The sequence below is a fragment of the Paramormyrops kingsleyae genome, chromosome 7 (genome assembly GCF_048594095.1).
Source record: "Paramormyrops kingsleyae isolate MSU_618 chromosome 7, PKINGS_0.4, whole genome shotgun sequence".
NCBI lineage: Eukaryota > Metazoa > Chordata > Actinopteri > Osteoglossiformes > Mormyridae > Paramormyrops > Paramormyrops kingsleyae.
In genome coordinates, this window is record NC_132803.1 from 11,340,941 (window position 1) to 11,355,887 (window position 14,947).

Genomic DNA, 14,947 nt, shown 5'->3' on the forward strand with positions numbered 1-14,947 from the left:
CACCATTTGTGATGGCTGCTATCATATTATGTGACCCTGGCATAAATCATGCAAAAACATATTGGATCAACCAAATCTTTTTCAGGTGATGACTTTGAGCATGAACATTTCATAATCTGAAGACTTTTTAAGGTTCTAATCAGCAGGCAGTCCCTGGCATACAGGTCACCATTTGTGATGGCTGCTATCATATTATGTGACCCTGGCATAAATCATGCAAAAACATATTGGATCAAGCAAATCTTTTTCAGGTGATGACTTTGAGCATGAACATTTCATAATCTGAAGACTTTTTAAGGTTCTAATCAGCAGGCAGTCCCTGGCATACAGGTCACCATTTGTGATGGCTGCTATCATATTATGTGACCCTGGCATAAATCATGCAAAAACATATTGGATCAAGCAAATCTTTTTCAGGTGACGACTTTGAGCATGAACATTTCATAATCTGAATAATTTTTAAGGTTGAAATCAGCAGGCAGTCCCTGGCATACGGGTCACCATTTGTGATGGCTGCTATCATATTATGTGACCCTGGCATAAATCATGCAAAAACATATTGGATCAAGCAAATCTTTTTCAGGTGACGACTTTGAGCATGAACATTTCATAATCTGAAGAATTTTTAAGGTTCTAATCAGCAGGCAGTCCCTGGCATACGGGTCACCATTTGTGATGGCTGCTATCATATTATGTGACCCTAGCATAAATCATGCAAAAACATATTGGATCAACCAAATCTTTTTCAGGTGATGACTTTGAGCATGAACATTTCATAATCTGAAGACTTTTTAAGGTTCTAATCAGCAGGCAGTCCCTGGCATACAGGTCACCATTTGTGATGGCTGCTATCATATTATGTGACCCTGGCATAAATCATGCAAAAACATATTGGATCAAGCAAATCTTTTTCAGGTGATGACTTTGAGCATGAACATTTCATAATCTGAAGACTTTTTAAGGTTCTAATCAGCAGGCAGTCCCTGGCATACAGGTCACCATTTGTGATGGCTGCTATCATATTATGTGACCCTGGCATAAATCATGCAAAAACATATTGGATCAAGCAAATCTTTTTCAGGTGACGACTTTGAGCATGAACATTTCATAATCTGAATAATTTTTAAGGTTGAAATCAGCAGGCAGTCCCTGGCATACGGGTCACCATTTGTGATGGCTGCTATCATATTATGTGACCCTGGCATAAATCATGCAAAAACATATTGGATCAAGCAAATCTTTTTCAGGTGACGACTTTGAGCATGAACATTTCATAATCTGAAGAATTTTTAAGGTTCTAATCAGCAGGCAGTCCCTGGCATACGGGTCACCATTTGTGATGGCTGCTATCATATTATGTGACCCTAGCCTAACTCTGGGTTCACCATTTCTGTAATAGAGCATGTATTTATATTATGAATATTATAAATGTATAATATACATTTTTTTTTTAAATAAATATATGTACACACGCACATCTTTGCTAGTTGACATTTTAGTGGTAATACTCAACGTACGACCTATATGTGTCCCATTGTTGAAACTCTCGCTTTATTTTAATTAGCCACTGTATTGGCGTGTAAAATCAGATTACCGTCGTAAAAATTAGATTTAGAATGCACACCGACTACGCAATTTAACTTTACTCTATTCATGGATTATACGCATTATCCATGAGACTTTAAACATTATAAGGCATGTTCATAAACTATGCTGTACAATGTATCCGTCATGAAAGTTAAAACTCTGGTGGGTTCGTCTGCATAAAAACGAGTCGCGTCCAGCGACAGCGCTTTTCAACCGCAGACTTAGGTAACTTGCGTACCAAGCGCGTGCACGCGGGAGTTTGCGCCTCCTATGGTCACAATATATGATGGTCACAGAATATGGTGTAACACCGGCACAGAGGGAATTGCTGTCTGGGTTCGCAGCAAGGCGAGTGGGTGACGACCCGGCGGCATAGTCGTAAATCCAACCCTAACTCACACCTGTACCATTCGCGTTTCCAACAGGTTCTCCCCACTCAGTGAAACTCCCACTGAGACACCTGTTGAAAGTGCTCTAGTAATTGGCGACTCTATTCTAAGAAACGTGAGAGTAGCGACTCCAGCGACCATAGTTAATTGTCTCCCTGGTGCCAGAGCGACTGACATCTCGGCAAATTTGAAAGTGCTGGCTAAAAGTAAACGTAAATACTCTAAGATTATTATCCACGTCGGCACTAATGATGTCCGATTGAGGCAATCGGAGATCACAAAGTCAAATTTTATAGAGGTGTGCAATCTTGCGAAGAAGATGTGTGTGTCAGTAACGTGCTCTGGCCCCATCCCTGCTAGACGTGGCGATGAAATGTACAGCAGATTATCGTCGCTACATCGCTGGCTGTCGGAATGGTGCCCGATAAGTGGTGTGGGTTATGTAGACAACTGGCAGATGTTTTGGGGTCGACCTGGGCTTTTGAAGAGGAACGGTATTCACCCCTCGCGGGCTGGTGCCGTCCTCCTGTCTAAAGTCATAGCTCATAGCCTCGAGGCATATCGCTGATCGACTAACTAGAGCCAAGTCCAGGCGGCAGGCAAACCGGCATAACCGACCGCCTGCTAGTCGCCTAGAGTCATCACCTAGGGTTCATTTTATTGAGACTGTGTCTGTTCCCCGCGTTTTTAATCATGGAAGCATATTCCACCGTAGTGTGTGCCATAATAACTTAATAAAAATTACAATGAATCCGTTACTAGAAAACAGCTGTGATGCAGGGCTTAAACTTAAACTTGGACTTCTGAATGTAAGATCACTGGCTCCTAAGGCACTATTAATAAATGAAATAATTACTGATTTTAGTCTTGGTGCCATATGCCTCACAGAGACCTGGCTTAAACCAAATGAATTCATGGCACTAAATGAATCTACTCCAGCTGAATACAGTTACAAGCATAACCCTCGACCAAATTGCAAAGGTGGTGGTGTTGCTGCAATTTTTCAGTCCAGCCTAGGAGTGTCTGAGGAAATGTGGTTTGAGTTTCAGCCCATTTGAAACTCTTGTTCTTAGCCTTGCTGGCTCATCTCTTTGTAGCTCTTCACCCCAAATCACCATTGTTATTGTGTATAGACCACCTGGGCCGTACAGTATTTTTTCTTGAGTTTGCTGATTTTTTGGTGGTCAGTACTGACAAAGCTGTTATTCTGGGTGATTTTAACATTCATATGGAGAAAGATAGTGATCCTTTGAAAATAGCGTTTGCAGCTATTCTTGACTCTCTAGTGTATGTCAGAATGTAGTCGGGCCTACTCATGCCTGTAACCATACCCTTGATTTGATTATTAGTCATGGCATCCTGGTGGAACATGTATCTATTATGCCTCAGAGTCCTCTGCTCTCAGATCATTACTTGTTAACATCTGAAATCCAATATAGCCTCCCGTTGACCACAGCTCCAAAGTACAGAATCAGACGTTCCATTGCCTCACTAACTACAACAACAGTTATGACAACTTCCACAGTCCTTCAGCCTTACATCTGAAGCATTGTGTATAAATGAACTTGAACAGGCAACTGCAAACATGGAAAAATCCCTTTGTAGCACACTAGATCTTGTAGCTCCACTTAAGAAGATAAAGCATAGAGATAAGAAACCTGCCCCCTGGTACTCTGATGATACATGTGAACTCAAACGGGCATCACGCAAGCTAGAGCGCAAATGGCGCTCAACTAAACTAGAAGTTTTCAAATCTGCATGGAAAGAGAACCTGTCTAAATACAGACAAGCACTAGTGACTGCTAGGTCTGTGTATCTCTCCAGATTAATAGACGGGAACAAAACTAATCCAAAATTCCTATTTGAATCCGTGGCTAGGTTAACACAGAATTCTCCATTAAACTTGCAAGTCTCGCAAGCTCTTAAGAGTGATGACTTTATTACATTTTTTAATGGTAAAATAACTAAGATACAGACCATCCAGTGCACGTCCTTAGCTACCTACGGCTGCCAGCCTCCTGCTAGTCTTATGCCTATGTTGCCCTCCCAAAGAGACACAATTCTGTCCTCCTTTTGGCCAGTTTATTATTCCCCGTTCAGCGCTGGAGTTCGCATGAAGCTCACATCGATGTTACCAGAATTTTTTTCTCCCTCGCGCAACCCGATGACATCACACTCCACTTTTTTAACAATTCCCCCTTAACAGCTGCATAAATTAGAATACCTTATAAAACACTTCCAAAATAAAAATACACTGAAAATAGTTTCCCTCCTGGACTAAATTTTTAAGTTTTTTTTGTTAATATAGGTAAGGGTATAAATTATGGGGTCGCAACACCCTCCCCCACTAAAAAAAATGTTGCCAAACATTTTCTCCCCAATTATTCGACAGTTCTGAACAATAGAATGTTTGGTGGAAAATGGGTTATCAAAGGAGTATCTTCACACACACTACACATCTCAGGATGGTCAGCCTGTACCATGCTTCGAGATTACTTTCTCTGTCCATTCTTGACAAGTCTTTCATGGTCACAATACAAGGCTGAGTGTCTATAGTCATTCGTATTGCAGGGTGGATGCTCCACAGAAGTATTGGTGGGACAAGGAAAATACCACATACACCCAGCATTATGTGAATACACATTTTAGAACCATGCATTCAATAGACCCATAGTGCACACACTACTGTCTTAACTACTGTCCTAGAATGGTAACCCCTTTCTGTTTGTTGTTGAAACAAATGCTCAGAGTACCTGTTTCTATTTTACTGTAATGGGTGTCAATACCCAAATCACCATGAACGTTAACTTATATTTAAAGAACATTAAATTAAGTTATGAAATTCTGTGCTCCCTTCTATATCGACTCATCCTGAAAAGGATACATAGATGGTAATCTGGTCAAGGAGTCATAGCTGGTTCCCGAAGGGGTGGTCACAGTGACATTGCAGGTCTCCAACTGGTGGAAGGTTGGCTGGCCTAGCTGGTCATATGTATAGGCACGCCGGAGCTGTCTGACTCTCTTTAGCCTGTCCCTCCATGTTTCAACATCCCTCTGTTCATTCTACGGCCCATTTGTTTTTGTTCAGACTAGGGTTTTGCCAATAGTTCAGTCTCTTTCTCTACCTCATGTCTCTCCTCCACCTGCTCCTCTTCAGGGTGCCCCTCGGTTACAAATGTCATCTCCGGTCTCTCTCTTAATGATGCCCTCCAAGGACAGAATTCTTCTGCCTCAGCATTGAGGGGTGGATCAGCATGTGTGACTGCTCTCCACATATTACATTCCCCCTCACTGGAACTGTCTGTGTCTGTCCGGTACATATGATGTTTGTTTTGATGATGTCTTCTTCCCTGTTTTTGTTTGCTCCCACCATTTTTCTTTTTCGGGTTGTTGTTTTTCTCACCAGGTCCACAAACTTCTGGCTTTTCCACCAGGTAAGGACATGGCAGAAGTAGGTTACGATGTAACACTCGCTTTCTTCCTATCCCCTGCAATGGCTCAACTACATATACTGGACTGTCAGGGCCTTTCCTTGCCCTGACAACATGGATTATATCTTCCCAGTAACTACGCAGTTTCCCAGGACCCCCTCTTGGTGTGAGGTTTCTCACCAGGACATGGTCACCTGGTTCAAGGGTAGAACTCCATGTGTGCCGATTGTAGTTTTTCTGTCCTTTCTTGCACTCTTCTTAATATTCTGCATCGCAATAGTATAGGATTCCTGCATAACCTCTCTCCATCTCTCTGCATAGCCTGTGTGTGACTGGTTCCTTTCTTCTCCTTGCCTCCTAAACAACAGATCAACAGACAAGGTTGGTTCACGGCCAAAGAGGAGAAAGAATGGAGAAAATCCCGTTGCTTCATGCACAGTTGAGTTGTAGGCGTGGACCATTTTGTTTAGGTATTCTTTCCATCTTGACTTTTGCGACTCTTCAAGTGTGCGTAGCATACCCAGTAGTATCCTGTTGAAGCGTTCGGCAGGGTTAGCTTGAGGGTGATATGGGGAAGTGCGGGAATGACTGATACCACAATAATCTTGGAGCTTGCAAAAGAGTGTATTTTCAAACTCTTTTCCTTGATCATGGTGTATCTTAGATGGGAAACCGAAACGCATAATAAAGTCATCAAAAAGCTTTCTTGCCACAGTCTTCCCAGATTTATCTTTTGTTGCAAATGCCTGGGCATACTTGTTAAAATGGTCTACAACTACGAGTATGTATTCCTCACCTGCCTTACACTTGTCCAGGTGTAGGTAGTCAATCGATATCATCTCAAATGGTGCAGAGGTCTCAATGCTCTGGATAGGTGTTTTGGTTATTCAATTGGGCTTCTTCCTTTTAACACAGCAACACACCTCAGTAATGTAGTGTTCCATCTCCTGTCTCATCTTAGGCCAGAAGAAGCGCTCCCTTGCAAGAGCCACCATCCGGTCTGCACCTAAGTGTCCCATTTCCTCATGTAGGTGTTTATAGACAATGGGCTTTAGCGAATCTGGAACAACTAACTGTCTTCTTGTTGTGGTCTCTCTTCTAAGAATTCCATCTCCATCTATCTTCAGACGAGGCCACTCCCTGAGAAGCTGCTTGATTGTCCCATCCTCTGCCAGCTTGTCCCTATACTTCAAGTAGGTATGTGTTCTTTTCAGGACCAAAACTCTATTTATGGCTAAATCCGTGTTCTGGGCATCCCTGATGGCTTCAACTGCAAGATGCTGAATTGGCTCTGAGATTCTACATGCTTCTGGTAGTGCATCTATATTACAGGTGACAGCGGAGATCCAATCAACTTCTCCTGCTCTCTCTCGCTCTAGAGCTTCCCCAATGCATTCAATTACATCCTGTTGCCACCCTTCAGTGCACTATTTCATGATTTCCTCAATGGGCTTTGCTCTTCGGGACAAGAAATCTGCGTCTCGATTTGCTTTTCCAGGCCTGTACTTGAGCGTGAACCGATAATCTGCCAACTCTGCCACCCAGCGGTGTCCAGTTACATTGAGCTTCCCTGACTTTGTGACATATATGTCAGAGGGTTATTGTCACTATATACAGTGAAATGAGGCGCATGGAACAGGTATTCACGAAAGCGTTCTGTTATGGCCCATTTCAGTGCAAGGAATTCTAGTTTGCCAGAGTGTAACTTGTAATTCTTTTCTGTCAATGTCCATGACCCATATCCTATGACTCTAAGAACACCCTCTTGGCACTGGTACAAAACTGCACCTAAACTGTCTTCTGAGGCATCCACATGCAGCACGAAGGGTTTCTCTAGATCTGGATATGCCATCACTGGTGGGTTTGTCAGCTGGTTAACAAGTTCATTTAATATTTCTTGGTGGATTATTGTCCACTGGACTGGGTGGGAGGGTGGTAGCTGTGCGAATTTACGGTTCCTCCCCCTTTTCTTTTCACTTTGTTTTTGTTCAGACTAGGGTTTTGCCAATAGTTCATAAAGGGGTTTGGCTGTCCTGCAGAAGTCTTGTACATAGGCTCTGTAATAACTGAGGAAACCCATCAACTTTCTCACTTCTCTCACGGTGGACGGTCTCACATGCTTCAGTGCTTGCACTGCTTCCATTTCTTTGGGATTCATTCTGTATCCCTCAGCAGAAATGACTCGACCCACATAACAGACTTCCCGTTTGAAAAAGTCACACTTCTCTGGCCTTAGCCTGATTGCCACATTCTCTTTGTCGCTGCAATACTTTCCTCACAATTTGGAGGTGTCGATCGAAGCCAGAGCTAAAGACGAGCACATCGTCCAAGTATGGGACACCAACTTCATCTCGGAGATCCCCCAGGCATCCCTCCATGTAGCGCTGAAAAGCTGCCGGTGCGTTAGTGAGACCAAATGGAATCCTTATCCATTCATAGAGTCCCCATGGTGTTATAAATGCGGTAAAGGGTCTGCTTTTCTTGCTCATGAAACCCTGGTGATAAGCCTTCCCTTGATCCAACACTGTTAACCAAGAGTTGCCTCCCAAATTTTCCAGGATTTCCTGTATCCTCGGGATTGGATGCCGGTCAGGCAGTGTCTTCCCATGCAGCAGTCTATAATCTACGCACAAGCGGAGACCTCCATCTTTCTTCCTGACGCATACCACAGGTGAGGAATATGAAGAACAGGACTTCTGGATCCAGCCTCGGTTGAGCAAGTCCTGTATATGTGTTTTCACTTCTTGATAAAGATGCCTAGGGATTGCATTGTATGTTTTTTGCACGGGCACATTGTCCTTTAGCTGTATATTCATCTCCAAATCCTTAATGCATCCTGTATCCCAATCGTCCTTTGCGAAAACATCACATTCCTCTCTGAGCATTTTCTTTACCTGCTGCTGCTGGTCGTTCGTCAAGTGACTCAGGTCCACTGGTGGATCCCAGGGCTCAGCTTGTATCATCCCACTGGACTGCTGGCTATGTGGGTAAACACTGCTGTCCGATGACCGGGGCACCTGATTCTCCACGTATTTTGATTGCAGTGGGTAGATGGCATCAACCCTGTATAACCAGCCCAGTATAGTGCAGCCACAAAGCATAATGTCCCCATCAGTCATATTTTCAACAGTCACCTGAACTCTACCTTTACCTTCTGGAGGCAGCTGAATTAACTGCTCTCTGATGGCTAAGCCACTTGGCCATGGCGCCTCCTGATTTGGCTCCAGCACTACCGGCGATGCGTTCAACACCCCCATATTCAACCACCCACACTGCACTGTCGTCATTTTGTTCTTCGGGATGGTCACTGGTCTTCTGCCTATTCTGGCCACGTGGGGTTGGCTTTTAGGCTTCCGCCTCTTTAAGACAGATAAGATAGCTCTTGCGGTCTTGCATCCCACTTCCAGTGCGGAGCACAATCTCTTTATCATGTGACCTGGAGGGGTACAGTCTTCAGATGTGCCATTTCGTAGTGCTAGTTCTTCAATCATGTTAAATCCGATGATGGGCTGTTCAATTTCACCACTGGCAACCAGAATGGGGACCAGGACTAGTCTGTTGCTCATTCCGGCTACAGCATTTTTAAACAGGGTGAATTCGGTTCCCATCCATCCTTCATATGGGATGTCTGTTCCATTTGCAGCTGAGATCTCCAATGCCCCTTCCTCAAACAGCTCCTTCACTGGTCTCACCTCAGCATCAGGCAGGTATTTCTTCTTCCAGTTCGTTCCCACTATTGATACCTGGGTATTGCACAGTATTGCAGTGTCAACGCCCCCCAAGGAGGCACGAACTAGGCACCTCTTCCCTACCAGCTTAGCCGTTTGTCGCTGTTTACCAGTGAGGGGCGCTCCAAGGCTGAACAGGTCTGCTTGGTCCATCTTTTCTTCCAGATGAGGTAGGATTTCGATCTTACCTGCACTGGCTGAGACATTTTTCATTCGACAACCTGATGCCCAGTGTTCTGTACTGCCACACTTTAAACAGTGATCACACCTCCCTTCCGGGTTGGACAGTCTGCACTTCTGGCATTGTTTGCCATTTGTCCTCTTGGGCAGTGATTGATGTTTTCTGTCTGACTGTTCACTCAATCTCCTAGATGGAAACTTACGCCTGTCTTATCCTCCCTTCATTGGTTATCAGTTAAGTCTCGGATTGACTATAAAATACTGCTATTAACCTGTAAAGCACTGAATGGCCTTGCACCAGAATACCTTAGTGATCTGCTGACCTCATACAACCCCCCGCGCTTGCTTCGTTCTCAAGGCGCGGGATATCTGTTAGTACCTAGGGTAGAAAGAGCTACGGCAGGCTGCAGAGCTTTCTCCTATAGAGCTCCTCAGCTGTGGAATGGTCTTCCACCGGATGTGCGGATTTCAGGCTCACTCTCAATATTCAAGTCTAAACTAAAAACACACCTGTTTAGTTTAGCTTATAGGGACACTAGTTCTAGCTCTAGCTAACTCCTCACTCCCAGTTAGACCTATAGTGTGAGGTGTAGAGCTGGGTGGGGATCGGTGCCATTGGCTTTGGATAAACTGAATTGACAGTGCTGTCACTCTAGCTTCACAATCGCTTATGGGATTGGAGTGCTGACATTTCAGGGACTCCCCATGCCTGCATTCCCACCTGCCTCTCCCTCCTACTTATGCTGCCATAGCCATATCTGCCTGAGCTTGCACATTGCACTTCATACTGCACTTATCTAACTTTTAGCACCGCCTATAGTCTCCCCTACTTTGACTAATTGCACATTTTATTTCCCCTACTCTTCCTGGGGGGTGCTGCCTGGAGACCTCAATCTATTAAGATGTCCAGCACACCATGTAACATGTGACGTCGCCACTACCAATGACGTTCGTGCATCCAGCTCACCGTTCTGCCTGTGTCATCTTCCATGTAAGACCCGCTCCCTGCCTTCTGGTTGCCTGGCGATTGGAGGGAGCGTTGGCACCGGCTTGCCATCTCCCCCCTGCTCCCCGTTTGTGTCTCAAATTTTACTGTATTTGACTCTCCCTGCCGGCCCCTGGAGGATGGGCTCCCCCTTTGAGTCTGGTCCCTCCCAAGGTTTCTTCCTTCTCGGGAGTTTTTCCTTGCCACTGTCGCCTATGGCTTACTCACTGGGGGCTTTGGGTGGGGATGCTGTAAAGTGCTTTGAGACGATGTATTGTTGTGATAATGCCCTATACTTAAATAAATTTGTTGTTGTTGTTGTATTTTCTGCAATAAAATAAAATGAAAATGATAAAAATAAAATACAATCTCCACTTTGCCATTTACTTTCCAAAGTCTGTGTGCAAAAATCCTCCAAAAATTAAGTAAGGGATAATGTACAGGCAGCCGGTAGTTATCGCAGAAATAAGCCCCGACAGTGTGATCAGGACCCGACACGACTCATGTATGAGTCAGATGTGAAAAATTAAAAAATTAAATTAAAAACCCTTTTTGTCTTTTCATTTTCCAATTTGACTTTTCATTTCCTACTTTTCATTTTCAAGGTCACTACATGCAAATATATGTTAATCGGATCGGGGCGGTGGGCGGAGCTACTGATCACTGCTGCGCTACTCAGTGCGTTTGCCGATTCCTTTCTCCTTGTGTTTCTTGCCCATGGTCGCCCGTGTCGTCCAAATTAATGGCAAAGTCACACGCGGTTTAAGTTAGCTACTTATCTGCAGCTTCCGATTCATTTAGCTTCTTATTTGTAGCGTCTTTTTTCGGGGCTTAAGTTAGCTTCTTATTCGCAGCACCGCTAAAAGGGAATGTTGCGCATGATGCAGTTTTTACAAGACATTTAGGAAATACAAAATAAGTCCATTATAAACTTAAATACAGTATTATTTCGTAAATGAAACATGTATTTTTGTATTAGATTTATTAAAATGAATTGTATATGCAGTCAATTTTGAGAATATTTTATTAAACATAGTAAAGTAATTTATTAAAAACTTAAGATGGTCACAAATCATTGTTTCAGTGTAGGCCCAACGTCGCAATATTACGTATCCCTAAAAACTTATTAAAACATAATACAAGAAAAAAACTTCATTATTTGCATCAGAGGTCTTCTACATCAATATCTGACAGGTGAAAAAAGTCTCCTTTTCTGTATTCGGGTCTTACAGGGTTAAGTACATTAGTCGCAATGAATACAAACACAGTACAATCATTGTTTTCTAAAATGTTTAATAAATATGCTGAAATATGATCTTATAGAGATTTACAATCATTAACACACAAGTATCACACATTCATACAAACATCACACAATTAAGTGCCCTATTTATTTGCGTATTCCTGTCTAGCGTAGCTGATGCACAGGATCTCTGGTTTACTACCAGGAACGGTTGGTATGTGCCTCTCTACCGCGGCAGACGATGTATACGAACTGCACCAGCCACTGTTAAGCGGCCCTAGTGACAGACAAGTGGCGGCTGCCGCTACCTGCCATTTCCGGATGTCAGTGACGTCACAGGCGGCTGCCAGCTGCCGTTGCGGGATTGAACCCCGTCTCTTCTGATGCTTTATCTGCTATTTCTCCCGAAAAGCACGTAAAGCATTGAGAACTGGTTTTAAGTTCATTTACCTAGTAAAATAAAATAAAATGTAATTTAATTAAATAAATGCTCTAATCGTACACGTAAGATAGTTGTTTATTTATTGTTAGTTTCTGTAATGTTGCGCTGCTTTTTTTGTTTAATCGTCCAGTCTGTGAAGAAGGCAATAAGGTAAGAATTGCATTGTACTCTGTACATTACAATAAAAACTTTGAATCCTTGGAATAAATGTATTTGATCTTTTTCTTGGCAGCTATCTTTTTACACAGGGCCACTATACACAATTAGTTTATTTTTTCACTGCTAACAGTTTGGATCAGGAGTTGGTTATTGTAAAAGAAGTAATGTGCATGCAGGTGATATTTGTATAGCTTTATCTGCACCCTTCTGGCAGTGCTGCCATTGCAGTCGAACAGGTCTCGCACACTACAAGGAGTAGAAGTTGTCCGACTTGGCTGCAGTCAGTTTACCCCTGTTTTACACTGGATGCGTGTCCGCTGCGGTGCGTTTCCGACAGGGCAGCCGCAGGTAATCGCCGCCAATAAAGTCAATGCATCAGTTTACACCAGATCCGCTGTGTTGCGTCTCCCGCTATGTCTCTGTTCCGTCACATGTCCGGCAGTCCGTCGAGATGCGCATCAAGTCTATTTTTGACGGATACGAATCAAGAACGTAACACAGAGCGCATGCGCCAACTCCCCTTCACATCATGGACGACGAAAAGTTAATTTTGCAGGTGGAGAAACACGGAATTGTGTACGACCCCAGACATCCTTTTACAAGGATAATAGTAGAAAGGAGAAGGCGTGGAGTGAAACTGCATAAGTTTTGGGATTTGACGGTAAGTTGAATATCTTCCAATTAACTATGTAAATACTTGATTTTTAATGAAAATAACCTGTACTGTGAAGTACTTGTAAACTCCCAATAAAGTGTTCAGTAACCTACATGGGAGTGACACATTATTTTATCCATAGAAACATAGATAAATGTTATGTTAAATGTTATTCTCCCGTGATCATGTGATCTCTCAATTTCTCAAACCAGCGGCGCGGCGGATCAGATACGGACCACAAACGCGTTCAGTGCGCATTGGCGGACGGCCTCGGACGGAATGAGAATGCAGCGCAGTCGCACCGCAGCGGACACGCATCCAGTGTAAAACAGGGGTTATACTCCACCCCTGCAGCCGTCGGCAGATGGCGCTCCACGTCACGTCAGCTGCAGAGAGACCTTAAGGTTCCCCTGTATCTGTAATGTACTGCCATCTACTGGCAGCAGTAATTAATGTGGTGAAAGCACGGTTTGTATTGTGTGTGCTGGGTTTCCGTATGTAGTAAACCGACTGACTACAATAAAGATGGCAGATCGCTAAGCTGCAGGTGTGTGTCAGGTTCTTCCCAAATACGTTACAGTATCGTGTCCCCCTCACTTCGTACATCAAACAATGACATTATAATAATTAATATTATTATATTACATTATATTAATTAAAATTCATGCCATTGCTACCTAACTTATCAAAACACTTTAATATTAACGTCACCATACCATCAGACTCTTGGTCTTTGTGAGCCCTGTTGTAGGACAGTAAAATCTACAAATAACGGTAGTATCCATGCATCCATGAATAGCAACGACATTTCGGTACAACCACCCACCATACGTGCAATCCAAAATGACCACATTTCGGACTTCTTCATGTACGTGGCAGATTGCGTCGTCATTAAGTCTTCGCGCGGACACGCATACCATATAGCGCCATTTGCCATATCAGAGCATTTAAAAAAGAGTTGCTGTCACTTGGTATTCAATTGACCTAATACACAGTATGTCAGAAAATAAACCAATGGTGTAGCATATTAATATCACTTCATAGTTTCATATTTTTAGACAAAATTGCTCGTTTAATGCGGTCATACTAATGTCAGCATAATAACACTAAGCTCTCTTTTCTGTGATTTCAGACTCTTTCGCCTTGAACATTGCCCTCTTTATACGCTGTTGAAATATCATCCCACAAGGTAAATATTTAGCAAAAAAATGTGGAACCTTTATATGTGGTCCATCAAAGATGGAGGTTCTAGACAGAACAAGCTTACAAAAGAGGGCAATGATCCTCGAAGACGGGCATGGCCGCAGAGCCGTTCTGTCCTCCATGATCTTGATTAACAAATGATATTAAATATGTACATAGTATTATTTTTTCTGTCATTGTCATATATTTTCTCACATTTCTTAAATGCTTATGCTCTTCACCCACATTTTTAAGGAGTGTGTGTTTTCCTTTTCGTAATACAGGTTAATTTCCATGTAATTCTTTTTTTTAAAAGAAAACTCAATTGAGGTGGGTCCTGCCTCATGGGTAGAGGAGATGAATGAGGTAAGGATACATGCATACACATGTTAAAGTCCATAGTTTTGCAAAAAGTAAGACTTGATTAACTTATTAACACTAATTTTGTGAATTGTTTTAGGTTCTGATTTGCTATTGGCCCCATAAAAATGCCGCTGGCATGGCAAAGGCCTCCCAAAGGCTATATAAGCAGCTCTGGAGTAAACATAAAGTTACAATCATCTCAGCGACTGGTGCGAGACTGATTGTAGATTGTCATATAGAGGTTCACTGCATTTATGTACTCAAGATGATTACGTAAAGTATATACTCACCATTATGTTACTCTGACCTTAGACAACTACAAGACAGCCAGAGAACGGGCTCAAAGAGCCACAGAGACCGCAAATGTGGACAGTGCGGAGGAAGAGCTTAAGAGGCGTAAAAGGACTGTCCCATCCAGATACAGGACAGATAGTGAAAGTAAACATGTGACTGCTATTTCCTATATTGCTTCAATGTAAAGAAATTATGTCAAATACTCTGCATATATTTACTGGATCTTTCTGAATTAATAGGTGACGATAAGTTGCCACCGAAACAGAGGAGAAAATCTCCTCAAAACCCACCAAGCCTCCAAAACCTCTG